Here is a 25,569-nt window from a genome sequence, read left to right as displayed (position 1 = left end):
CCACCGTGCCCAGCCCCTAGTTACTTCTTCTGGTGCATTTTCTTAGTCATCATTGTCACTATCTCTACCACTACCACGACAACAGCGCCAGCATATTGAGTGGCACGTTCTGTGCTAAGTACTTCACATCCATTATTTTATTTAATCCTCACAAAAAACATGAGGTTGGTACTGGATTATCTTTATTTTATTGTTTTTGTTTGTTTTTTGTTTTGTTTTGTTTGTTTGTTTTGAAATGGAGTCTTACTCTGTCGCCCAGGCTGGAGTGCAATGGCGTGATCTCGGCTCACTGCAACCTCCGCCTCCTAGGTTCAAGTGATTCTCCTGCCTCAGCCTCCTGAGTAACTGGCATTACAGGCCCATGCCACCACGCCTGGCTATTTTTTGTATTTTCAGTAGAGACAGGGTTTCACCATGTTGGCCAGGCTAACTCCTGACCTCAAGTGATCCACCCTCCTCGGCCTCCCAAGTATGGGGATTTCAGGTGTGAGCCACCGTGCCCAGCCTAGAATTATCTTTATTTTATAAATGAGGAAACTGGCACAAACAAAAGTTAAGTAACTTGACAAAGGTCAGATAGTTAGTGGCAAAGCTGAGGCTGAAATAGATCTGTCTGATTCCAGCCCTGAGTCCCTATTCTTGAACTATTGTTACACTATCATCATCTATAAGAGTGGGATAATGATAGGGCTAATTAATGTCAGAATTAAAAAGATGGAGGTGGCCAGATATGGTATCATGCCTGTAATCTCATTACTATGGTAGGGGCAAGGAGTGGGTTGGAGTTTAAGACCAGCCTGGACAACATGGCAAAACTCTGTCCCTACAAAAAAATACAATAAAATTAGCTGGGCATGGTGGCATGCACTTGTAGTCCCAGCTACTCAGGAGGCTGAGGCTGAAAAATCACTTGAGCCCAGGAGGCAAAGGTTGTAGTGAGCCAAGATTGTGTCACTGCACTCCAGCCTGGGTGACAGAGCCAGACCCTGTCTCAAAAAGAAAAAAAAAAAAAAATAAGATGGATGTGGGCTGAGTGTGGTGGCTCATGCCTGTAATTCCAGCACTTGAGAGGCCAAGGCAGGAGAATTGATTGAGGCCAGGAGTTCAAGACCAGCCTGGGCAACATAGCAAGATCCCATCTCTACAAAACATTTTAAAATTAGCTGGGCATAGTTGGCTACTTGGGAGGCTGAGGTGGGAGGATCACTTGAGTCCAGGAGCTGGAAGAGGTGGTAAGCTATGATTGTGCCACTCTACTCCAGCCTGCATGACAGAGTGATATCCTGGCACCAAAATATTAAAAAAAAAAAAAAAGTGATTATGTTTAAAGTGTGTTGACTCTATAAGGTGCTATGTTGCTTGGAAGTTATTTTATTCATAGTCAACCAGCAGCCTATTGTATTTGAAAGCAAAACTATCCCATCAACATAATTTTTTCTATAGTACTGGAATACTTTTTTTGTTTGTTTGTTTGGTGATCCCTGTGGAATTTTTTTTTTTTTGAGACGGACCTTCACTCTCATTGCCCAGGCTGGAGTGCAATGGCGCAATCTCGGCTCACCACAACCTCCACCTCCCGGGTTTAAGTGATTCTCCTGCCTCAGCCTCCCGAGTAGCTGGGATTACAGGCATATGCCACCATACCTGGCTCATTTTGTAGTTTTAGTAGACACAGGGTTTCTCCATGTTGGTCAGTCTGGTCTCAAACTCCTGACCTCAGGTGACTTGCTTGCCTCAGCCTCCCAAAGTGTTGGGATTATAGGTGTGAGCCACTGCACCCGGCTGGAATTTTCTTTCTTTTTTTTTTTTTTTTCTTTTTGATAAGGAATTCCTCTCTCGTTGCCCAGGCTGTAGTGCAATGGCGTGATCTCAGCTCACTAAAACCTCCGCCTCTTGGGTTCAAGCGATTCTTCTGCCTTGGCTTCCCAAGTAGCTGAGATTACAGGCATGTGCCACCATGCAGAGATAACTTTGTATTTTTAGAAGAGACGGGGTTTCACTATGTTGGTCAGGCTGCTCTTGAACTCCTGACCTCAGGTGGTCCAACCACCTCGGCCTCCCAGAGTGCTGGGATTACAGGTGTGAGCCACTGTGCCTGGCTGGAATTTTCTTCCTTCCCAATTTGTTTGCAATATGGCTAGGCAAATGAAATGATAGATAGTCTCTGTTTCAGTTTTTCTCCAATAGCAAGACCCTAAGGTCTTGCTAAATAAATCAGCTTTGATTATTATCTGTCCTCTTGGCTTCCATCTTGACTGTCATAAAATACCACCTGTTGGCTCAAGATGCTGGGTGGGTGGTCATGCATCTCTTCTTTCCTAGGTCTGAAGGTAACTGAGGTGATAATTATGAAAGGACTGTCAATTGCTGAAAGTGCCCCATGCTTTCCCCTCCCCACCTTTCCCTCTTGTTTTACAAAGTGGTTGTGGGGTGAACACAAGGAGTGTAGTCTGCTTTACAAGATGTTTAGTCAATAGTTGTAGACAAATGTAAATAACAGCAGGTGATCAGCTATGGGACAAATGCATAGTTATTTCAAAAGGAGAGAAGATTGCAGAAATTGTGTAATGATTATTTTGATCCTGCATTTTAAGCACAGCTTATGTATCTATTAATTAAAAAAAAAACAACTATGAGTAGTACATTAATACATTACTGACAAAATGGAAATAACACGTAAACCTGAAGTCCCTTTTAAGCACCATCTCTAATTTGGATCTTTGTGTCCTTCCTGCCCTGGCTAACTTAGTGACAATTTTTTTCATGTGTATCCTTCAAGACCATTTTAAAATTTTGGTGTGTATATAACACATTCTATTTTTTTCTTTTTTACATAAAGATGTCATACTAGACATATCTTTCTGTAACTTGCTTTTTTTTTAGACTCAAGGATATGTTTTGATCATTCTATGTCTCCATATATATATCTACCACATTATTTTTAAGTGTTGCACAAGACTGTAGAAATGCCACAGTTTTATTTAGACATTCCCTATTGATGAGTATCTTAGTTTCCTGTTGCCATGCTAACAGATTATCACAAATTTCGTGGCTTAAGGCAGCATGGATTTATTCTTTTACATTTTTGGAAGTCAAAAGTTTGAAATGAGTCTCACTGGGCTAAAAGTCAAGCGTTGGTAGGTGTGGTTCCTTCTGCAGGCTCTAGGGGAGAATCTGTTCCCATGCCTTTTCCACAGCTTCTTGTGGCCACTTGTATTCCTTGGCTTGTTGCTGTTTCCTCCATCTTCAGAGTACGTTACTGCAGTCTGTCATCTGTCATCACATTGCCTTCTCCTCTGACCCACTCTTCCCGCATCCCTTTTATAAGCACCCTTGTGAGTACATTTAGGGCCCACCCAGATAATACAGGATAATCCCTCCATCTCAAGATCTTTAACTTAATCACATCTGCAAAGTCCCTTTTACCATCTAAGGTCACATTTATAGGTTCCAAGGATTAGTAAGTGGACATTTTGGTGGGCACCATTATTCAGCTGAGCATCATGGGTATTTTGGTTGTTTTCCGTTTTTCACTCTTAAAAACAGTCCTTCAGTACAGATTCTTGCATGCCTGCTTATGCACACCTGAGATTATTTCTCTAGGGTAAGTGGAATTGCTGGGTCATTGGTGACAAGTTAATTTTAATAGATACTACCAAATTGCCCTCCTGTGTGACTACCAATTTATAGTCCCGGTATTAGTGTTTGATAGGACCTCTTTTCTGCACACCCTCGCAGAGGCCATTTTAGAACTCGTAAGTTTGCTTAATTTGGCTAGGTGAGGTGGCTCACACCTGTAATCCCGGCATTTTGGAAGGCCAAGGCAGGCAGATCACTTGAGGTCAGGAGATTAAGACCAGCCTTGCCAACATGGCAAAACCCCATCTCTACAAAAAATATTTTAAAAATTAACTGGGCATGGTGGTGGGCGCCTGTAATCCTAGCTACTTGGGAGGCTGAGGCGGGAGAATTGCTTGCACCTGGGAGGTGGAGGTTACAGTGAGCCAAGATCGTGCCACTGCACTTTAGCCTGGGTGACAGAGCAAGACTCTGTCTCAAAAAAAAAAAAAAAAAAAAAAAAAAAAAAAAAAAAAAATCGTAGGTTTTGCTTAATAAGCCAATAACTTTCGCTCCAAAAGATGCATCCAATGGATGTAATTGGGTACCTAGAAATGCACACTGAACCCTGGTCAGCCAAAAGAAGCCAGAGTTTTCTGTCTGTGCCATCCAGCTCTTTTCACTTCACTTCAGAGCACCTCTCTTGTGGCTTGATAGCCTTCTTGTCCTGGCATAGGCTCATTTTGGTCTGTAATCCAGTTAATACAGACCATGTCCATATATAGGCAGGAGAGAAACGACGACTCCTTACTCCGTGATGGTTTATGGAGAGTGCCAGAGACCAGCAGGGCAAGGGAGCTACACACACCGGGAAGAGAAACATTGGCTCCCGAAGTGTGCTCAGAATTCACAGCAGTTGTGAGGCAGACTATTTGGACTTAGATCCCCTGAAAATTTTCTCTCTTACATGCTAATATCATGAATGATTCCACATTTTTTTTTACCTATATGAAAAATACCTATATTAAGTGGATTGTATTTTTATGCTATGTAAAACCTTTTTGATTATAAATAAATAATACAGGGATGTTATTGAAAATAGAGAAAACATCTAAAAGTGTAAGAGAGACAATAAATACCCTGAGATTACACCATTCCACCCAGATGAAATTTTTTTTTATTATTTGCTTCTTCAGCTCATATTTTTATATAGATAAAATTGGGGTTATATGCTATTTGCAGTTTTGGATCCTGTATTCACTTACTGGGAACATTTTGAATAAGATTTAAAGATATGATTTTTAATGTTTGCATAGTAATTTATGGATATACTATAACTGTCTTCTGCTGTTTCTTCAAATATGCTATTTTAAAGATAATCTGCTATTTAAAGATAATATCAACTTATAAGAAGTGAAATAATTTTTAGTATTAAAGTGTTATCTGTTTGATAGAGTTTGGTAAATTATACATTTGTAGTGATTTTTAAAGTGTTTCTGTGACCTATTACTGTTAATACTTTATAATTTCAAGGGATTTTAATAGTGCTGTATGAATCCTCTCCCAATAATGTTGAATATTTGCATGGAGCTTGTAGTTTAGAAAGGCTATTAAGCACATTTGGTGAATAATTAATGTTCCATGATGGGACACTTTGGAGTGGACACATTTGGATCCCTAGCACTTTTACTAAAACCTGCAGTTGGCTGAATTACTAGGTCAGAGCACAGTGTATAGCAATTTTAGATTAACAATAAGATGCGTAATTTGCAAAATATTTAATGCAAATTGTAGGTTTAGTAATGCTAATAACTATAGATTCGGCATTCAAGTAGTGGTTTTATACTAACAAAATATTAACATTCAGTTTGTATTTGTAATGGATCTTTTCAGCGTTTACTATATTTGCTTTGTGCTCTGTAGTTTGTGTTACAATTTCAAATGTGTAAAGTCTAATACAATAGATGTAGCTATTTATGGGGCAGAGTAGAAAATCTGGACATGTTTGCCTTTTTTTTTTTTTGAGATGGAGTCTCCCTCTGTTGCCCAGGCTGGAGTGCAATGGCAAGATCTTGGCTCACTGCAACCTCTGCCTCCCAGGTTCAAGCGATTTTCCTGCCTCAGCCTCCCAGGTAACTGGGATTACAGATGCGTGCCACCATACCCAGCTAAGTTTTGTATTTTTAGTAGAGACAGAGTTTCACCATATTGATCAGTCTGGTCTCCTGACTTTGTGATCCACCCGCCTCGGCCTCCCCAGGTTCTGGGATTATAGGAGTGAGCCACCCCGGTGATCTTTTTTTTTTTTTTTTTTATGCTCGAATACTTAAGAATGTTGGCCAGGTGCATTGGCTCACACCTGTAATCCCACCACTTTGGGAGGCTGAGGTGGGAGGATCATTTGAGCCCAGGAGTTTGAAACCAGCCTGGGTAACATAGGAAGACCCTGTCTCTACAAATAATTTAAAAATTAGCCGAGCATGGTGGCACAAGCCTGTAGGCCCAGCCACTTGGGAGGCTGAGGTGGGAGGATTGCCGGAGCCCTGGGAGGTTAAGGCTGAAGTGAGCTTTGATCGTGCCACTGTACTCCAGCCTGGATGACAGTGAGACCTTGTCTCAATTAAAAAAAAAAAAAGAAATATGTGCCAACATATTTGCATTAAAACAGTGTTAGGTAATAGAATTTCCTTCTTTATTTCTTGATACTAATTCTTTCCTAATCAGTTACGGAGAAGCTGAAAAACAACTACTGGTTTATTTAATCTGGAAAGGAGAAAATAGATGGAAAGGCAAAATACATTTGGGGAACTTTGGAGGAAGCTTGCCTTTTTTTTTTTGAGACAGAGTTTTACTCTTGTTGCCCAGGCCAGAGTGCAATGGCGCAATCTCAGCTCACTGCAACCTCTGCCTCCCAGGTTCAGGCAATTCTCCTGCCTCAGTGCTCCTAGTAGCTGGGATTACAGGTGCCCGCCACCACGCCCAGCTAAATTTTTGTATTTTTATTAGAGACTGGGTTTCACCATGTTGGCCAGGCTGGTCCTGAACTCCTGACCTCAGGTGATCCACCCGCCTTGGCCTCCCAAAGTGCTGGAATTACAGGCATGAGCCACTGGACCCTGCCGGAAGCATTTTTTTGGTTGCGTTTATAAATACAATTTCCTTTCCCTCAGGGGTTCTGAACCTAAATAGGATTCAGAGATGCATGGGATACCATGAATAGAATTCATGGCATCTGTGACCTTGGATGGGAAAAATATATATATGTTTATTTTCACATACCTTTAGCTGAAATTCAGAATTTTGTTTTCTTTCTTTTCTTTTTTTTCGAGACCAAATCTTACTTTGTCGCCCAGGCTGGAGTGCAGTGGCACAATCTCGGCTCACTGCAACCTCCACCTCCCCGGTTCAAGCGGTTCAAGCGATTCTGCCTCAGCCTCCCGAGTAACTGGGATTACAGGTGTGTGCCACCTTACCTGGTTAATTTTTGTATTTTTGGTAGAGATGGGGTTTCTCCATGTTGGCCAGGAGGGTCTCATACTCCTGACCTTAAGTGATCTGCTTGCCTCAGCTTCCCAAAGTGCTGGGATTACTACATGCGTGAGCCACTGCACCCAGCCAAAAATTAGCATTTTCTCCCTCTGAAGGCAGTCAACAAACTCAAGTAAGTATTGGCAGTGTACCCACATGTACGATACAAAAAAAAAAAAAAAATAGTAACAAGCAATTTTTTCTTTTTCTTTTTTTTTCTTTTTTTTTTTTTTTTTGAGACAGAGTTTCACTCTTGTTGCCCAGGCTGAAGTGCAATGGCGCGATCACGGCTCACCGCAACCTCCACTCACTGCAACTGCCTCCCGGGTTCAAGTGATTTTCCTGCCTCAGCCTCCAAGTAGCTGGGATTACAGGTGCCTGCCACCATGTCTGGCTAATTTTTGTATTTTTAGTAGAGATGGGGTTTCGTCATGTTGGCCAGGCTGGTCTTGAACTACTGACCTCAGGTGATCTGCCCGCCTTGGCCTCCCAAAGTACTGGGATTACAGGCGCTCTTTTTTTTTTTTTTTTTTTAAATGTTGAAATAATTAAGAATGTTGGCCAGGTGGGCCCAGCAACAAGCAATTTTTTCAAAATAGAACGATGTTTTGTTTTGTTTTTTTTTGAGACGGAGTCTCGCTCTGTCTCCCAGGCTGGAGTGCGGTGGCGCGATCTCCACTCACTGCAAGCTCCGCCTCCCGGGTTCACGCCATTCTCCTGCCTCAGCCTCCCGTGCGGCTGGGACTACAGGCACCCTCCACCGCGCCCGGCTAATTTTTGTATTTTTAGTAGAGACGGGGTTTCACCGTGTTAGTCAGGATGGTCTCGATCTCCTGACCTCGTGATCCGCCCATCTCGGCCTCCCAAAGTGCTGGGATTACAGGCGTGAGCCACCGCGCCCGGCCAACGATGTCTTTTTTAAGAGATGCAGTCTCACTCTGTTCAGGCTGAGTGCAACGGCGTAATCATAGCTCACTGCTGCCTCAGTTTCCTGGGCTCAAGCGATCCCGCCATCTCAGCTTCCCAAGTAGCTGGGACAATAGGCTCACACCACCATGCCTTTAATACTAATTTTTTATTAAAAAAAAATTTTTTTTTTGTAGAGATGGGGGTTCACTAGGTTGCCCAGGCTGGTCTTGAACTCCTGAGCTCAAGTTGTCTACCCACCTTGGCCTCCCAAAGTGCTGGGATTACAGATGTGAGCCACTGTGCTCTGCCAAAATGGAACAGTTTTTTTTTGTTCACCAGGTATTTTGTTTTTTTCCCTCTTGTCTGAGGAGAATGTTGGTCAGCTGAAAGTATGTGAATAAAATGTAATCAAATTTTGTTAGTGTTGGTATCTTACACTGCTAATCATTTTAAACAGGTAACCTCAAACAGTAACTGTTGCCTGTAATCCCAGCACTTTGGGAGGCTGAGGTGGGTGGATCGCCTGAGCCTAGGAGTTTGAGACCAGCCTGAACAACATGGTGAAACCACATCTATACTAAAAATACAAAAAATTAGCTGGGCATGGTGGTATACACCCAAGTCCCAGGTACTCGGGAGGCTGAGGTGGGAGGATCGCTTGAGCCCAGAAGGCAGAGGTTGCAGTGAATCAGCCGAGATCACGCCAGTGCACTCCAGCCTGTGCAACACAAGGAGACCCTGTCTTTAAAAAAAAAAAAAAAACCAACCAAACAAAAAAAAAAAAAAAAAAAAGAAGCAGCAGTAACAGTTGCTATCCCAAGAGAAACATTGTTTTTAAAATCTGAAATGCATTTTTGCTTCTGTCCTCTTATAGAGTACAATTATATGCCTGTAGTTTCTTTTGTTGTTCAGATTGTTTTACATTAGTATTGTCAAGGTTCAGGAGTTTTACTTAAATAGCCTCCAGAACTGCACTGGTAGCCACCACCCACATGTGCCTATTGAGTACTTGAATGTGGCTGGTCAGAATTGAAATGTGCTGAAAGTATAATACACATCAGATTTATGAAGGCTTCATGCAAAAAAAAATTAAAAGAACTCAGTAGTAATATTTTATTTTTTATTTTATGTTTTTAGAGACAGGGTCTCACTCTGTCACCCAGGCCAGAGTGCAGTGGCATTATCATAGCTCTCTGTAACCTTGAACTCCTGGGCTCAGCCTCTCCAGCAGCTAGGACTACAGGCATATACCACCATACCCAGCTAGTATGATCCATATTGATTAAATGTTGAAATGATGATTTGTATATATAATGGGTTAAGTAAAATCTACCATTTAAATTAAAAATGCTAAAATTAATTTTATCTGTTTATTTTTACCTTTTTTAACATGGCTTCTGGAAAATATTAAATTATATATGTGTCTTACATATTTCTATTAGACAGCGCTCTTTAGATAGAGGTCAGTAAACTGTGGCTTTCAGGGTCATATCCAGCCAACTATCTGTTTTCATAAATAAAGTTTTATTGGAACATAACCAGCCTATTTGTTTACATATTGTCTGCCTTCATGCTTTAAAGCAGAATTGAGTAGTTGTGACAAGATCTTATGCCCCACAAGCCTTCTAGGGCTCTGTGATCAAATAAGATCATAGGTTGAGGACACAGGTCAGGAAAAATTCACTAATGGAGAATCAAATAAGAATACATAGTTATTTTTGATGAACTGAAGTAGTTTAGGTGAGACTCTAGGAATCTTAATTGCAGTTACACTTTTACTTTTTAATTTTTAAAATTTTTATTTTTTTATTGAGACAGGGCTCGCTTTGTTGTCCAAGGCTGGAGGGCAGTGGCGCACAGTCACCGCTCACTGCAGCCTGGACCTCCCAGGCTCAGTTGATTCAAGTGCCTCAACTTCTTGAGTAGCTGGGGCTACAAGCCCATGCCACCATGCCTGGCTAATTCTTGTGTTTTTGTAGAGATGGGGTTTCATCGTGTTGTTCAGGCTTGTCTCAAACTCCTGGGCTCAAGCTATCTATCTGCCTTGGCCTCCCAAAGTGCTGGGATTACAAGCGTGAGCTACTGCTCCTGGCATACGTTTTGCCATTTATTTATTTATTTATTTATTTATTTTGAGAGATAACGGCTTGCTCTGTCACCCAGGCTGGAGTGCAGTGGCGTAATCTCAGCTGACTGCAAGCTCTGCCTCCTAGGTTCAAGCGATTCTCCTGCCTCAGCTTCCCAAGTATCTGGGACTACAGATGTGTGGCACTACGTCCAGCTAATTTTTGTATTTTTCGTAGAGATGGGGTTTCACTATATGTTGGCCAGGCTGGTCTTGAACTCCTGACCTCAGGTGATTCACCTGCCTTAGCCTCCCAAACTGCTGGGATTACAGGCATGAGCCACCGTTTCCAGCCCATTTTGCATTTTGGATAAGAAGAAAACACTTCCCAACAGTTGTAATATTATTAATATTTTTAATATTGGAACCTAGAGAAGTAATATGGGGTCAGGACTTTTTTTTTTTTTTTTTTTTTTTTTGAGATGGAGTCTTGCTCTGTCATCCAGGCTAGTGCAGTTGTATGATCTTGGCTCACTGCAACCTCTGCTCACTGCAACCTCCACCTCCCAGGTTCAAGCAATTCTCCCACCTCAGCCTCCCGAGTAGCTAGGATTGCAGGTGTACGCCACCACGCCTGGTTAATTTTTTTATTTTTAGTACAGACAGGGTTTCACCATGTTGTCCAGGCTGGTCTCAAACTCCTGACCTAGTGATCCACCTGCCTCAGCCTCCCAAAGTGCTGGGATTACAGGCATGAGCCACCACACCTGGCCTGACCTTTGATTTTTATGTAGAGCATAGTGAATTTTACAAAGAGAATAATGAATTCCTCAGAGATTTCTGCAAATAGCTAGTTAGATGGAGTTAATTGAAAATATGTTATTTTGATCATCATTCTAAAAATATTAATGACTTTGAATGAATTTTTTTTTTTTTTTTTTTGAGACGGAGTCTTGCTCTGTCACCCAGGCTGGAGTGCTGTGGCCGGATCTCAGCTCACTGCAAGCTCCGCCTCCCGGGTTCCCACCATTCTCCTGCCTCAGCCTCCCGAGTAGCTGGGACTACAGGCGCCCGCCACCTCGCCCGGCTAGTTTTTTTTTTTTTTTTGTATTTTTTAGTAGAGACGGGGTTTCACCGTGTTAGCCAGGATGGTCTCGATCTCCTGACCTTGTGATCCGCCCGTCTCGGCCTCCCAAAGTGCTGGGATTACAGGCTTGAGCCACCGCGCCCGGCTGAATGAATTTTTTGTTGTAGAACTTAGTTGTTCTATGATTAAGTAGTGAACTTGAGCACTATTCTATTTATTTTGCACATTTTCAGGTTTTCAGTAAACCTATTCTGTGTCCATTAAGCCACTTTTATTGAGTGGTAGTGCCTTGAAAACTGGGCCGGACGTGGTGGCTCATGCCTGGAATCCCAGCTGATGATTTGGGAGGCCAAGGTGGGAGGATTGCTTGAGCTCAGGAGACCAGCCTGGGCAACACAATAAGATCCCATCTCTATATATGAGAGAGAGAGAGAGAGGGTGTGTGTGTATGCTTGTGTGTATATACACATATGTAACTTTTATATACATATAAATGTATATTATCTATTTTATTATATATATAAATTTTTAAAAATTAAAGAAAGAATGGAACTGTTGCAGAAGTTTTAAGATTTAGTATAATCTAATTACTGATTAGCATAATAAAGCTATTGATAATTTATTTAAAACATTACAAAATACTTAAAAAAAATTAAAATGTTAGAGGAAATTTTGAAAATTTAGAAGATGTAAAAAAACATGAGGGAGGCTGGGCGCAGTGGCTCACGCCTGGATCCCAGCACTTGGGGAGGCCAAGGTGGTCGGATCACATGAGGTCGGGAATTTGAGACCAGCCTGGCAAACATGGTGAAACCCCATCTCTACTGAATGTACAGAAATTAGCCGGGCATGGTGATGTGTGCCTGTAGTCCCTGCTACTCTAGAGGCTCAGGCAGGAGGACTGATTGAGCCCAGAAGTTTGAGGCTGCAGTGAGCTGATTTTGCCAGTGCACTTCAGCCTGTTTGACAGAACGAGACCCTGTCTCAAAAAAAAAAAAAAAAAAAAGAAGAAAATTTAGAATTACTTCAAATTCTAAAAGTCAAGAGAGAATACAGGGGAATGTCGCCTTGCTAACATAACGCTCCCCACCTGCCTCCCCCACCACCAACTTCCCAGCAGCAGCCAGTATTAGTAGCTGCTTAGATGCTCCCCAGAGGTAGTGAGCACATGTATGAGTGATACATGGGCAGATTCCTCCCTGACCTGGGCTCCTGATGTGCTCCCCTCCCTCCCATCACTCCACTGCAGTCTCCATAGCTTCCTTGTGTTCCCATAGCGGAGGCCTGCAGGTTGGCTTCCTCAGGCCCTTACTCTTCCTTCTGGAGAATATTAACTTCCATAAGGCAACAGTCCACCAGGTGATAAAGGTAGTATTTTTGAGATTATTAAAGTATGAAGTACTTAGAAACCTAACATGTTAGAAAAGCAAAAGAAAACAAAAAGCAACGATATTACCCAGGACAGCTTCAGCTCTGTTAGCAGATCAATGAGGATAACTTTGAAACAACTGAAACGGAAATCTTTTCAAACAGATACATACAGTTGTGTACATAAGCACAGTCCCAGTGAATACAGATAGATACTTAAGTACCACAGCAACAGAGACAGAGGACTTGTGAATTCAAAGTCCCTCTGGTTTCAAGTCTGTTTGATAATTCCTACATACATTGTAATTGGGAAACTATAGTATTAACTAGAAGAGTGCTCCCAAATTCTGATCCTACCGGTTTATTTCATCTTTCTCCAAGTAGTTCTATTTGGTGCTTCAATGTCCTTCTTCCTGCTTCTGGAGTTAAGCAGGTACTTACACAAAAAATAAGTATATATCTTGCACATGACTGGTTTTTAAATGTATGTAAAGTACTATATTGTAGAGTTTTTTGTTGTTTTTGGAATACACGTTAACATGCAGGGCCGTACAGAATATTGTGCCCTGTGGGATTTAAAGGAGGATGGTATATGGAGTCAGTGACAAATAACCTGGGACTTCAAAATGCAGGGTCCTTCAGGGGATCCTTAGGAACACAGAGTGAGACTAGTGGTTAAGACTGTAGGCTTTGGCATTGACACATCTCGCCAGCTGTTAGCTCAGCTCTACCACCTATCAGAATTTCAATTTCTTGGTTATCAAATGCCCCCACTCAAGGGTAAATAAGGGCCAGGTGTGGTGACTCACACCTGTAATCTTAGCATTTGGGAGGCTGAGGTGGGAGGATTGCTTGACCCCAGGAATTCAAAACAAGCCTGGGCAATGAATGTAGTGAGACCCTATCTCTACAAAAATAAAACTAGAAAATTAGCCAGGTGTGGTGTCATGCACCTGTAGTCCCAGCTACTTGGGAGACTGAGGTGGGAGGATCGCTTGAGCCTAGAGGTTGAGGCTGGGATGAGCTGTGATTGCTCCACTGCACTCAAGCCTGGGAGACAGAGTGAGACTCTGTCTCAAAAAAAAAAAAAAAAAAAGAGGGGTAAATAAGAAGACTAAATGAGATAAATGGGGTAACACACCCAGAATAGCAACTGACATATGACATATAATAATGAAGAAAATACGGATGGGAGAAGAGCTTTGTTGTTAAAACACCTGTTATAATTCAAGTATTGGGTCTCGCAAGTCTTTGTTGGTGTGTTGCATTCTAAAATCGTGTATTGTCGTGGATGAACAGACATTATCCTTCAGGTTCTTTAAAGTTGGAAAAAATTAGATCCTTATCTTTATTCAGGTAGATAAATAATAATACTGTTTTGATCTTATCTTTTTTTTTTTTTTTTTTTTTTGAGACGGAGTTTCTTCTTCACCAGACTGGAGTGCAATGGTGCGATCTCAGCTCACTGCAACCTCTGCCCCCTGGGTTCAAGCGATTCTCCTGCCTCAGCCTCCCAAGTAGCTAGGATTACAGGAATGTGCCACCATGCCTAACTAATTTTTGTATTTTTAGTAGAGATGGGTTTTCACCATGTTGGCCAGGCTGGTCTCGAACTCCTGACCTCAGGTAATCCACCTGCCTCAGCCTCCCAAAGTGCTGGGATTACAGGCGTGAACCACCGCCACTGGCCAATCTTATCTTTAACAGAAATAATGTTGTTGGTTATTTTTGCTAGAGACATATGGGACCAGGTATAATTTATTTCCCTAGACTGAATTTAAAACATTTTTGCAAAAGGGCATCTTAATGATATATCTTCTCATATATATTTTAATACTTTCCTTTCCCTATATTTCTTTTTTATTTTTTCACTTCGTTGGAGATATAAGGTCAAGGTACTTAGTTCTTTTTTTTTTTTTTTTTTTTTTTGAAACGGAGTCTCGCTGTGTCGCCCAGGCTGGAGTGCAGTGGCCGGATCTCAGCTCACTGCAAGCTCTGCCTCCCGGGTTTTTACGCCATTCTCCTGCCTCAGCCTACCGAGTAGCCGGGACTACAGGCGCCCGCCACCTCGCCCGGCTAGTTTTTTGTATTTTTTAGTAGAGACGGGGTTTCACCATGTTAGCCAGGTTGGTCTCGAACTCCTGACCTCGTGATCCGCCCGTCTCGGCCTCCCAAAGTGCTGGGATTACAGGCTTGAGCCACCGCGCCTGGCCCGGTACTTAGTTCTTGAGAAGTGCCCCTCAAGGAAAACTTTATTCTTGGGATGATGGATGCCTCCAGTGGAAACTCTTTTGATATATAATTTCTTTGATGATGGAAAATTTTGTGAATGGTAAGAATAGTATTTTGCTACTTTATAAATTTTATTTATTTACTTAGAGACAGGGTCTCACTCTGTTGCCCAGGCTAGAGTGCAGTGGCTATTCACAGGTACGGTCATGGCACACTGCAGCCCCAGACTGCTGGCCTCAAGCAGTCCTCCTGCCCCAGCCTCCCAAGTAGCTGGGACTACAGGTGCATGCCACTGCTCCTATTTTGCTACTTTTATGTGTTTAAACCTATACCTAGATACTTTCTAGAAATACTCCAGCTTTTTTCTAGTTAGCAAGAAAGATACTTTCTAGAAAATGGAGGAAAGATCATTGCAACTTCTTGTCCACGTGATTGTCATCCAAACCAGAAGGTATCTCTGTTGCATCAATCGGGAAAAGTCCATTGTTGCACCTGTGCATATTCCTTCCTCTTAATTCTCTTTGGGCTTTGTAGCAGCTCTTCTTAAGCTTTAATGTACGTACCACCTGGAAGTTTTGTTAAAATGTGGAGTAAGGTGCTTGCTTCGGCAGCACATATATTAAAATGTGGAGTAAGGCTGGGTGTGGTGGCTTATGCTTGTAGTCCCAGCACTTTGGGAAGCTGAGGCAGGAGGATCAGTTGAGCCCAGAAGTTCAAGTTTGCAGTGAGCTATGATCGTGCTGCTGCACTCTAGCCTGATGACAGAGATCTTGTCTCTTTAAAAAAAATGTAGGCCAGGCATGGTGGTTCACGCCTGTAATCCCAGCACTTTGGGAGGCCAAGGTGGGTGGATCACTGGAGGCCAGAAGTTGAAGACCAGCCTGGCCAAAATGGTGAAACTCCATCTCTACTAAAAATACAAAAAGTAGCCAGGCTGGCACCTGTAATCCCAGCTACTCAGAAGCTGAGGCACAAGAATCGTTTGAATCTGGGAGGCAGAGGTTGCAATGAGCTGAGATTCCGCCTCTGCACTCCAGCGTGGGTGACAGAGTGAGACTCCATCTCAAAAATGAAATACATAATGAAATAAAATAATATGTAGACATAGAGTCTGATGTAGTGGTTGCTGGGGAGGGGAGCGATCCTGAGAGTTTGCAGTTCTTTTTTTGGCATTTCTTTTTTGTTTGTTTATATTATTCCTTTTGTTTTTGTTTGTTTGTTTGTTTTAAAGCATGATTCACATAGTAGAGAAGATTTTGCATTTCTAACTAGGACCCAGGTAATGCTGATGATGCTGAGGGCCCAGGACCACACTTGAGTGGCAGTTCTTTTTTTTGGGGGGGAAACGGAGTCTCGCTCTGTTGCCCAGGCTGAAATGCAGGAGGGAGTGCAGTGACGCGATCTCGGCTCATTATAACCTCGGCCTCCCAGGTTCACACTATTCTCCTGCCTCAGCCTCCGTAGTAGCTGGGACTAAAGGCACCCGCCACCACGCCTGGCTAATTTTTTGCATTTTTAGTAGAGACGGGGTTTCACCGTGTTAGCCAAGATGGTCTTGATCTCCTGACCTCGTGATCCGCCCGCCTTGGCCTCCCAAAGTGCTGGGATTACAGGCGTGAGCCACGAGCCTGGCTGGCAGTTCTTATACTACAGGATCTAGAATGTGTGTTTGTTGAGAGTAAGCTTCTTTCTTACTATGTTGACAGTGACACAAATTTCTTTTTAGCAAATATAGCTCCGGATCTCTGTCTCTTGTAGCCTTATGAGTTTTTCTGGCATTTACAACTGAGAAACAGTATCTCCTCTAAATTTTATTGATACATGTTTTGAATGAATCTTTTTGGTGTCATCAGTTATGATTCAAAATGTTAGTTTAAGCCTCCTTTCTTTGGTCATAATCTGTCTATGGTCATAGACAGATAGGCACATTTATTACTGCCCCCTGAATAATATTGTATCATTTAGATCATACTATATATGCTATTTGTATCTTATACTAAACAATATGTGTAAGGATATTTTTCATATTCATAACATAAAATTTACGTGATTTTTTTTGCTTTTTTTAATTTTTGAAATGAGGTTTTGCTATGTTGCTCAAGCTGGTCTTGAACTCCTGGGCTGAAGTGATCCCCGTGCCTTCGCCTCCTGAATAGCTGGGATTACAGGTGTGTGCCACTGTGCCCAGCTCTTAATTCTTTTTAATAGGTTATAGTATTTTATTTTATGGATGAATTATATTTTGTTTAACTGACCACATTATTTTATTCCTCTAAAAATAAACTCGTGGGATAGATACAATAGGAATTATTTTTTGTTTTTTTTTGAGACAGAGTCTTGCTCTATCACCAGGCTGAAGTACAGTGGCATGATGTTGGCTCGTTGCAACCTACGCCTCCCGGGTTCAAGCAACTTCTTGTGCCTCAACCTCCGGAATAGCTGAGATTACAGGTGCCTGCCACCATGCCCAGCTAATTTTTGTAATCTTAGTAGAGACAGGGTTTCGCCATGTTGGCCAGGCTGGTCTCAAACTCCTCACCTCAAGTGATCGGCCTGCCTCAGCCTCCCAGAGTGCTGGGATGACAGGTATGAGCCACTGGGCCTGGCCAGAATTGTCTTTTAGATATGAGAACATGGAGGCTTCTGCAGGTAAAGAATAAAACACATGATAGTAGCAGTTTATTGAGCTCCTACTGGAAGCCTAGAATTGTATTAATGCCATTCATACCATACATTAGCATTTTGTAAGTAACATAAAACTCATACTGTATAATAAAGATTCTGAGGCCGGGCGCGGTGGCTCAAGCCTGTAATCCCAGCACTTTGGGAGGCCGAGACGGGCGGATCACGAGGTCAGGAGATCGAGACCATCCTGGCTAACACGGTGAAACCCCGTCTCTACTAAAAAATACAAAAAACTAGCCGGGCGCGGTGGTGGGCACCTGTAGTCCCAACTACTCGGGAGGCTGAGGCAGGAGAATGGTGTGAACCCGGGAGGCGGAGCTTGCAGTGAGCTGAGATCCGGCCACTGCACTCCAGCCTGGGCGGCAGAGCGAGACTCCGTCTCAAAAAAAAAAAAAAAAAAAAAAAAAAAAGATTCTGAAATAGTGAATCTAGGAGTCTTTTTGAAATGCTATGTAATCTTTTTGATATGTCTTTTATTTATTACATACTTCTTTGCTTTGGTAAACAAAGTTCTTAAAGATATTTTAACCTTTCTTTCATGACTTAGACTTAATTATTAAAAAGACCAATTTTCAGACACTAATTGGTGAGAGCGCATCTCCTACTCTGAGTGTTTGAAAGTAACTGCTGTAGTAGTTTGTTTTTTTCCTCCATCCTTCCTCCCTCCCTCCTTATCATCACAGTTCACTGCAGCCTCAGCCTCCCAGACTCAAGCTATCTTCCCACCTTAGCCCCTCACCCAGTAGCTGGGCAGATGGGGTTTCACCATGTTGCTCAGCCTATGGGCGTTTTATCTGTCTTACTTGAGCTACATCTCCTCACTGTCAGTGTCTACGTCGCAGTTAAATTCTTTCTCTTCTCTGAGCTTATTTTCCCCCTCTTTTTTTTTTTTTTTATTATGACTTTTCCTGTTTTAGCTACTCTGTTGGTGTGACAAAAATGCCTATCATTAGGCAATAAGCGTTTTACTTACCAGTCAAACCACATCTTTAGCTTTAGGATCTTAGAACTTGTGGGGCTGAAAAGGATCTTGAAATCATTTAGTCCTGCTTTTTTTCAGAAAACACTGAGTTCCTTTGGTCTATTGTGGTCATTACTGTGAACTTGGAGGCTTTTAAAATTACACTGGAAAATTAAGTAGGTTACGTACAGAGCAATGCCTCTCAAAGTATGGTCCATATACCATGAACTGTCTGTTACTGTAATGACAAGATAAGCACAAAAACAGAGAGTAAACATTTAGAGACTTCTAGTGCCTAAACCCCCAGCTCAGCAAGGGTGAAGGAACTTTTTAAAATTCTTTTTAATCAGGAAGCCTAAAAGGTCAGAAGAACCTTAAACTTTTTGGTAGCTAGCCCTATCCATAAGTGTTTGAATATGATTGTCATGGCAGTTTTTGTATGTTACCTTCTTGGTTAAGAAAAGGTAAATGGCCTGACATGGTGGCTCATGCCTCCCAGTACTTCAGGAGGCTGAGGCGGGAGGATCACTTGAACCCAGGAGTTTGAGACCAGCCTAGGCAACATGGCAAAACCCTCTCTCTACCAAAAATACAAAAATTAGCTGGTCTTGGTGGCGCATGCCTATAGTCCCAGCTACTTGGGAGGCTGAGGTGGGTGTATTGTTTGAGCCTGGGAGATGGAGGTTGCAGTGAGACGAGATCACACCACTGCACTCCACCCTGGGTGACAGTCCAACCCCGTCTTTCTAAACAAAAAACAAAAAAAAACAAAAACACACACCAGAAAGACAGTGAGAAGGAAAAGATCTAATTAGAAGTACTGGGGATTTTTCAGCTTTCTTTTGTCATTCAGTTTTTGGAATGTATATAGTTGTAATTATTTAGTGTTCATTCCCATTTTTATGCAATTTAGTGCCATTTACAATATCCCCTTTATTTTTAGCAATCATTTGACATTTTTTGGATTAGAGTAGCACTGTACTGATTTTTTAATCAAATCGAATTGTAGTTGAGCTTATCTATGACACAGTAAATATAGACCTTCAAAGGCTGTTAGCTTAATATGGTGCTTGTACGTTTGAGGGACATATTTTTTGTACTATTTGGGGTCATGAAATTACCACTCTCAAGAATAAAGGAAGGTCAGTGACTGAGCCAAGTGACTCTCCCCAGATATCACCCCTTTAGAAATTCTGTTTATAATCCAAGAGTCCTTAGAAATAAGATCCCTTTGACTTACTAGATTTCATTTTGGCAAATTAAAAAAAATTATTTCAATATTAAGAAACGTGAAGGGATTGCTTTTTGCTTCCTAATACTGTTCACATCTGTGATATCATCCACACAATGTGATTGAATAAATCTTTATATAATTAAATAGAATGGTACATCTTATTTTATTTTTATTTTTATTTTTTGAGACGGAGTTTTGCTCTTGTTGCCCAGGCTGGAGTGCCGGCTCAAGCGATTCTCCTGCCTCAGTCTCCCAAGCAGCTGGGATCACAGGCATGCACGCACCATCACTCCCGGCTAATTTTTGTATTTTTAGTAGAGACGGGGGGGTTTCTTCATATTGGTCAGGCTGGTCTCGAACTCCCGACCTCAGGTGATCTGCCCACTTTGGCTTCCCAAAGTGCTGGGATTACAGGTGTGAGCCACTGTGCCTGGCCTTTATTTTTGTTTTTGAGACAGTCTCTTGCTTGGTCACCCAGGCTGGAGTGCAGTGGCCCAATATCAGCCTGCTGCAATCTCTGCCTTCCAGGTTCAAGCTATTCTCCTGCCTTAGCCTCCCGAGTAGCTGGGATTACAGGTGCCTGGCACCATGCCCGGCTAATTTTCGTATTTTTTAGTAGAGACAGGGTTTCACCGTGTTGGTCAGGCTGGTCTCAAACTCCTGACCTCTGGTGATCCGCCTGCCTCGACCTCCCAGAGTACTGGGATTACAGTCGTCGGAGGCGTCGGCCACCGTGCCTGGCCCACATATATATATATATATATTTATTTAATCCCATTTGGCTGCTGGCGCAGTGGCTCATCCCTGTAATCCCAGCACTCTGGGAGGCTGAGGTGGGCGGATCACCTGAAGTTAGGAGTTCTGAGACCAGCCTGACCAACATGGCGAAACCCTGTCTCTACTAAAAAATACAAAAATTAGCTGGGCATGGTGGCACGCGCCTGTAATCCCAGCTACTCAGGAGGCTGAGGCAGGAGAATGGCTTGAACCTGGGAGGCGGAGGTTGCAGTGAGGCGAGATCCTGCTACTGCACTCCAACCTGGGCGACCCAGCAAGACTCTGTCTCAAAAAAAAAAAAAAGAAAAGAAAAGAAAAGAAAAAAAGGCCGGGCGCAGTGGCTCACGCCTGTAATCTCAGCACTTTGGGAGGCCGAGGCGGGCGGATCACGAGGTCAGGATATCGAGACCACCCTGGCTAACACGGTGAAACCCCGTCTGTACTAAAAATACAAAAAATTAGCCGGGCGTGGTGGCGGGCACCTGTAGTCCCAGCTACTCCGGAGGCCGAGGCAGGAGAATGGCGTGAACCCGGGAGGCGGAGCTTGCAGTGAGCAGAGATCGCGCCACTGCACTCCAGCCTGGGCGACAGAGCAAGACTCCGTTCCTGCCCCTCCCCCCAAAAAAATCCCATTTGGCAAACCCTTAACCTTATGCTTATTTAAATATAGCATAGAGCTGGGAGCGGTGGCTCAAGCCTGTAATCCCAGCACTTTGGGAGGCCGAGACGGGCGGATCACGAGGTCAGGAGATCGAGACCATCCTGGCGAACACGGTGAAACCCCATCTCTACTAAAAAAATACAAAAAACTAGCCGGGCGAAGTGGCGAGCGCCTGTGGTCCCAGCTACTCGGGAGGCTGAGGCAGGAGAATGGCGTAAACCCGGGAGGCGGAGCTTGCAGTGAGCTGAGATCCGGCCACTGTACTCCAGCCTGGGCGACAGAGCCAGACTCAGTCTCAAAAAAAAAAAAAAAAAAAAAAAAAAAAAAAAAAATATATATATATATATATATAGCATAGAATAAATATTTGACCTGTAGGGCAGCACTCATCTTTGTTTTGAGTGTAGTTTTTATTTGTACAGAGGCTCAAATTCTTAGTATTTATGATGTTTGAAATTGAACTAGGATTGGAATAACCAGCATAGACCATGGTTGAGAATATAATTTTGTAGTGGTGACCCAAAATAATTTGAGATTTGAAGTGTTGCTGTGTGTGTGTGTGTGTGTGTGTGTGTGCGCGCGCTTGTGTGCGTGTTTGTGGTGGTGTTTTGTTTTTTTGAGACAGTCTTGCTCTGTCGTCCAGGCTGGCGTGCAATGGTGCAATCTTGGCCCACTGCAATGTCTGCCTCCTGGGCTCATGCAATCCTCCTTCCTCAGCCTCTCAAGCTACTGGGACTACAGGTGTGTACAACCACGCCCAGCTAATTTTATATCTTTTGTAGAGACGAGGTTTCACCATGTTTGCCCAGACTAGTCTCAAACTCCTGGCTGCTCCTTGGTTTTAATAGAAGCACTCTGAATAACACACCCAGGTTTTTCCCTCTTTCTGTCTCTTTAAGGAGCTAGGGTGAAGAATTTCAAACCAATGGATTAAAAAAAAAACCCACTATTGGGTGATGGGTCATATCTGTAATCCCAGCACTTTGGGAGCCCTAGGCAGGAGGATTGCTTGAGCCTAGGAGGTCAAGACCAGTCTTGGCAACATAGCAAGATCCTGCTTTTACAAAAAATTAAAAAATTAGCTGGTCATGGTGGTATGTGCCTACTCAAGAGGCTGAGGTGGGAGGATTGCTTGAGCCTGGTGGGTCGCGGATGCGGTGAGCTGTGTTCACGCCACTGCACTCCAGCCTGGACAACAGAGCGAGACCCTATCTCAAAAAAATAAAAATTAAAAAAAAATCTATTATTATTATTCTTAGAGGTAGGGTCTTGCTCTGTTTCCCAGACTGGCTTTGAACTCCTGGGCTCAAGTCACTGTCCTATGTCTGCCTGCTGAGTAGCTGGGCAACTGGCATGCACCACTGTGCTGGCTAAAAACCACTATTATTAATCCTGTCGAGCACATATTCCATTTTGACAAATGTTAGCTGATGAGATTAAAATTACCCTTCACATTAATAAAGTTCTATTTCTATAATATTTTCAGCAGGCAAGTGGATTCTAGGAAGATAGGAAATGATTCTTCTAGCCTAACTTTTTAAAACTGAAATTTAGAACTTATTTTGGGTTTTTCTTTGATGCATGAAAGGATCTGGTTGTAGTTTCTTTTTTTGAGACAGAGTCTTACTCTGTTACCCAGGCTGGAGTGCAGTGGCACGATCTTGGCTCACTGCAACCTCCGCCTCCCTAGTTCGAGTGGTTCTCCTGCCTCAGCCTCCTGAGCAGCTGGGACTACAGGCGCGCACCACCACACCCAGCTAATTTTGTATTTTTAGTAGAGACAGGGTTTTACCATATTGGCCAGGCTGTTCTCGAACTCCTGACCTTATGATCCAGCCTCCTTGTTCTACCACAGCCTGAGATTACAGGCATGAGCCACCATGCCCAGCCTGTAGTTTCTTAAAATAACTCATCTCTATTCAACCAGTCATTGTTGAAACTCAGGAAAGAGCCACATTTTAGAAAATAGACAACATGAAGCTGACATTTTAAAAGTAATATATGTTCTTCTACAAGAGAAATGACAAAAACAAAATAGTCTGTAAATGGGTTAATACTTTTAGAGCCTTTTCTCTCAGTAGCATGTTTAGAATTTAGGGAAATAGTACAGGTTTGATAAAATATCCATTAGCCTAGAAAGATACTTAGAAAGAATCCCTCACCTGTTCTTTAAGTTGCCCCTTGATTGTAATGAAGCCATGTGCTCATTCTTGGAACTGCAGAGCTGTCAAGAAACATTGTCAGACATAGTTTTAACATGGTAATGGTGGCTGCCAGTCAGGTGGCTGTCAGTCAGCTCCTTGGTTCTTATGAAATTCTTCTGCTGGTTTCCATAGAGTTGATGTTCTGTTTTGGTCTGGGCTAAAGCAAGGACTTAGTCTTTGTCACGGATGTTTGCTAACAGGAAATCAATGATGCTTCTAGCCTTTTGGCAACTTATAGGAATTCTGAAGTTTTCTTCATTACAGACAAGGTCTCATCATAAGTCAGAATGATTGTTGTCTTAGTTTAAAACACTTACGTTGGGCGGGTTGTGGTGTCTCATGCCTGCAACCCCAGCACTTTGGGAGCCAAGGCAAGAGCAGAGATTGAGCCCTGGAGTTCGAGACCAGCCCTGGCAACATAGCAAGACTCTGTCTCTACAAAAAAATTAAAAAATTAGCTGGGCATTGGGGCATGTACTTGTGGTCTCAGCTACTTGGGAGGCTGAGGTGGGAGGATTGCTTGAGCCCAGGAGGTTGAGGCTGCAGTGAGCTGTGATGGCACCACCGTACTTCATCTTGGGCAACACAGCATGACCTTGTATCCAAAAAATAAAATGGAAAAAATGATATCTTTGGGAGGCTTAGGTGGGCGGATCACCTGAGGTCAGGAGTTCAAGACCAGCCTGGCCAACATGGTGAAACCCTGTCTCTACTAAAAATATAAAAATTAGCCGGACGTGGTGGCAGGCACCTGTAATCCCAGTTACCCTGGAGGCTGAGGCAGGAGAATCGCTTGAGTCTGGGAGGCGGAGGTTGCAATGAGCTGAGATTGTGCCACAGCACTCCAGCCTGGGCAACAAGAGCAAGACTCTGTCTCAAAAAAAAAAAAAAAAAAAAAAAAAGATGCCTAGGCTCCATCCACAGATATTCTAAGATAACCAGACTGGGATGAAACCAACTCATTAGTCTCGTTTAAAAGCTGCTTAAAGCAGGCCGGGCGCGGTGGCTCACGCCTGTAATCCCAGCACTTTAGGAGGCCGACGAGGGCGGATCACAAGGTCAGGAGATCGAGACCATCCTGGCTAACACGGTGAAACCCCGTCTCTATTAAAAATACAAAAAATTAGCCAGGCGTGATGGCGGGTGCCTGTAGTCCCAGCCACTAAGAAGGCTGAGGCAGGAGAATGATGTGAACCTGGGAGGTGGAGTTTGCATTGAGCCAAGATCGCGCCGCTGCACTCCAGCCTGGGCGACAGAGCAAAACTCCGTCTCAGAAAAAAAAAAAAAGCTCTAAAAGCAATTCTAATATTCAGCCAGGGTTGAGAATAGCTGCCCTGACTCATATTCTTCTGATGTCCCCTCCCCGCCACCACATGTATTTTCTTCATCTAATTGAAAGGTTCTTATGTGCAAGAGCAGACCCTGTTTCAAAAAAAAAAAAAAAGCAAAACCTTCTTAATAGGAAAAGTTATTAGTTTCCCTATAACTGCACATGCATTTATATGAGAGCTCCTCAGCCTTCTCACTACCCATAGTGTGGTAGTTTTGCTGAATATCTGTTAAATTGAATGAAAACACCAAAATAGGAAAGTGAAGGGACATAGGCCATATTCATTCTGTCTTTGTTTTAAGACTAAGAAACTGAGTAACAGAAAGATTAGTGACTGAGATGACTGAGATACTTTGGGTTAGAATTTTTGCCTTTTAAACATGCCGACAGTAATTTTATCTATTCGGCCATGTTACTAAGTAGGTACTTATGCCATCCTTGGTAGTAAAATCTTTATGTCAGTCAGTGTAGCATTAAAAAAAGTAAAAATAGTCATTTGTGATCTTCCATGATTTATCTATAGCTTTAATGCAAGAAGACAACTGAACACACTAAATTTCGCTTTTACCCCTTGCCTAGAAATTTATATTTATTAAAGCATGATGTTTATCTTACCACTATGAATAGTTTATAGACAGACCTGGAAATTTATAGATTTGTCTTTGTTGGAATACTTGCTTAAACAGACTTGTTTTTTAAACCACCGGCCTGGTTTTCTACTATTAAAAGATTATTTAAATTGGTTACCTAGAGAAGATGTCCATGCTGTTATGAGCCATATTTTGAGATAGCAGAAGGAAGGCCAGCCATACTCCCTTATCTGTGTCCTGGCAGATGCAAACCTGCCCTGCCCTGCACATTTGGTTAGAGATGATAGTGCCAAACCACCACTTCTGACGCTATCATGAGGCTGGTCTCCTTGTCTCCTTCATGCACAGGGACTGCTCATCTTACAGTAAGCTTCTACTTG

The 25,569-nt window shown here is 42.7% G+C and overlaps 1 protein-coding gene and 2 long non-coding RNA genes across 10 annotated transcripts in view; all 3 read left to right on the top strand.

The window, feature by feature from the left end:
* Nucleotides 1–25,569, top strand: part of HECTD4 (HECT domain E3 ubiquitin protein ligase 4) — a 228,744-nt gene that overhangs the window by 8,625 nt on the left and 194,550 nt on the right. The gene's annotated exons all lie outside the window — the stretch shown is intronic.
* LOC144333075 (uncharacterized) lies at nucleotides 89–23,802 on the top strand. Its single transcript, XR_013401427.1, has 3 exons — nucleotides 89–240; nucleotides 966–1,747; nucleotides 23,625–23,802. It is a non-coding gene; the product is annotated as an uncharacterized LOC144333075 (long non-coding RNA).
* Nucleotides 16,251–19,167, top strand: LOC144333104 (uncharacterized). The gene is made up of 3 exons (XR_013401462.1): nucleotides 16,251–17,533; nucleotides 17,856–18,799; nucleotides 18,933–19,167. It is a non-coding gene; the product is annotated as an uncharacterized LOC144333104 (long non-coding RNA).

Source organism: Macaca mulatta, chromosome 11 (genome assembly GCF_049350105.2).
Source record: "Macaca mulatta isolate MMU2019108-1 chromosome 11, T2T-MMU8v2.0, whole genome shotgun sequence".
NCBI classification, from domain to species: Eukaryota; Metazoa; Chordata; class Mammalia; order Primates; family Cercopithecidae; genus Macaca; species Macaca mulatta.
This window is presented reverse-complemented; position numbering and strand designations above follow the sequence as displayed.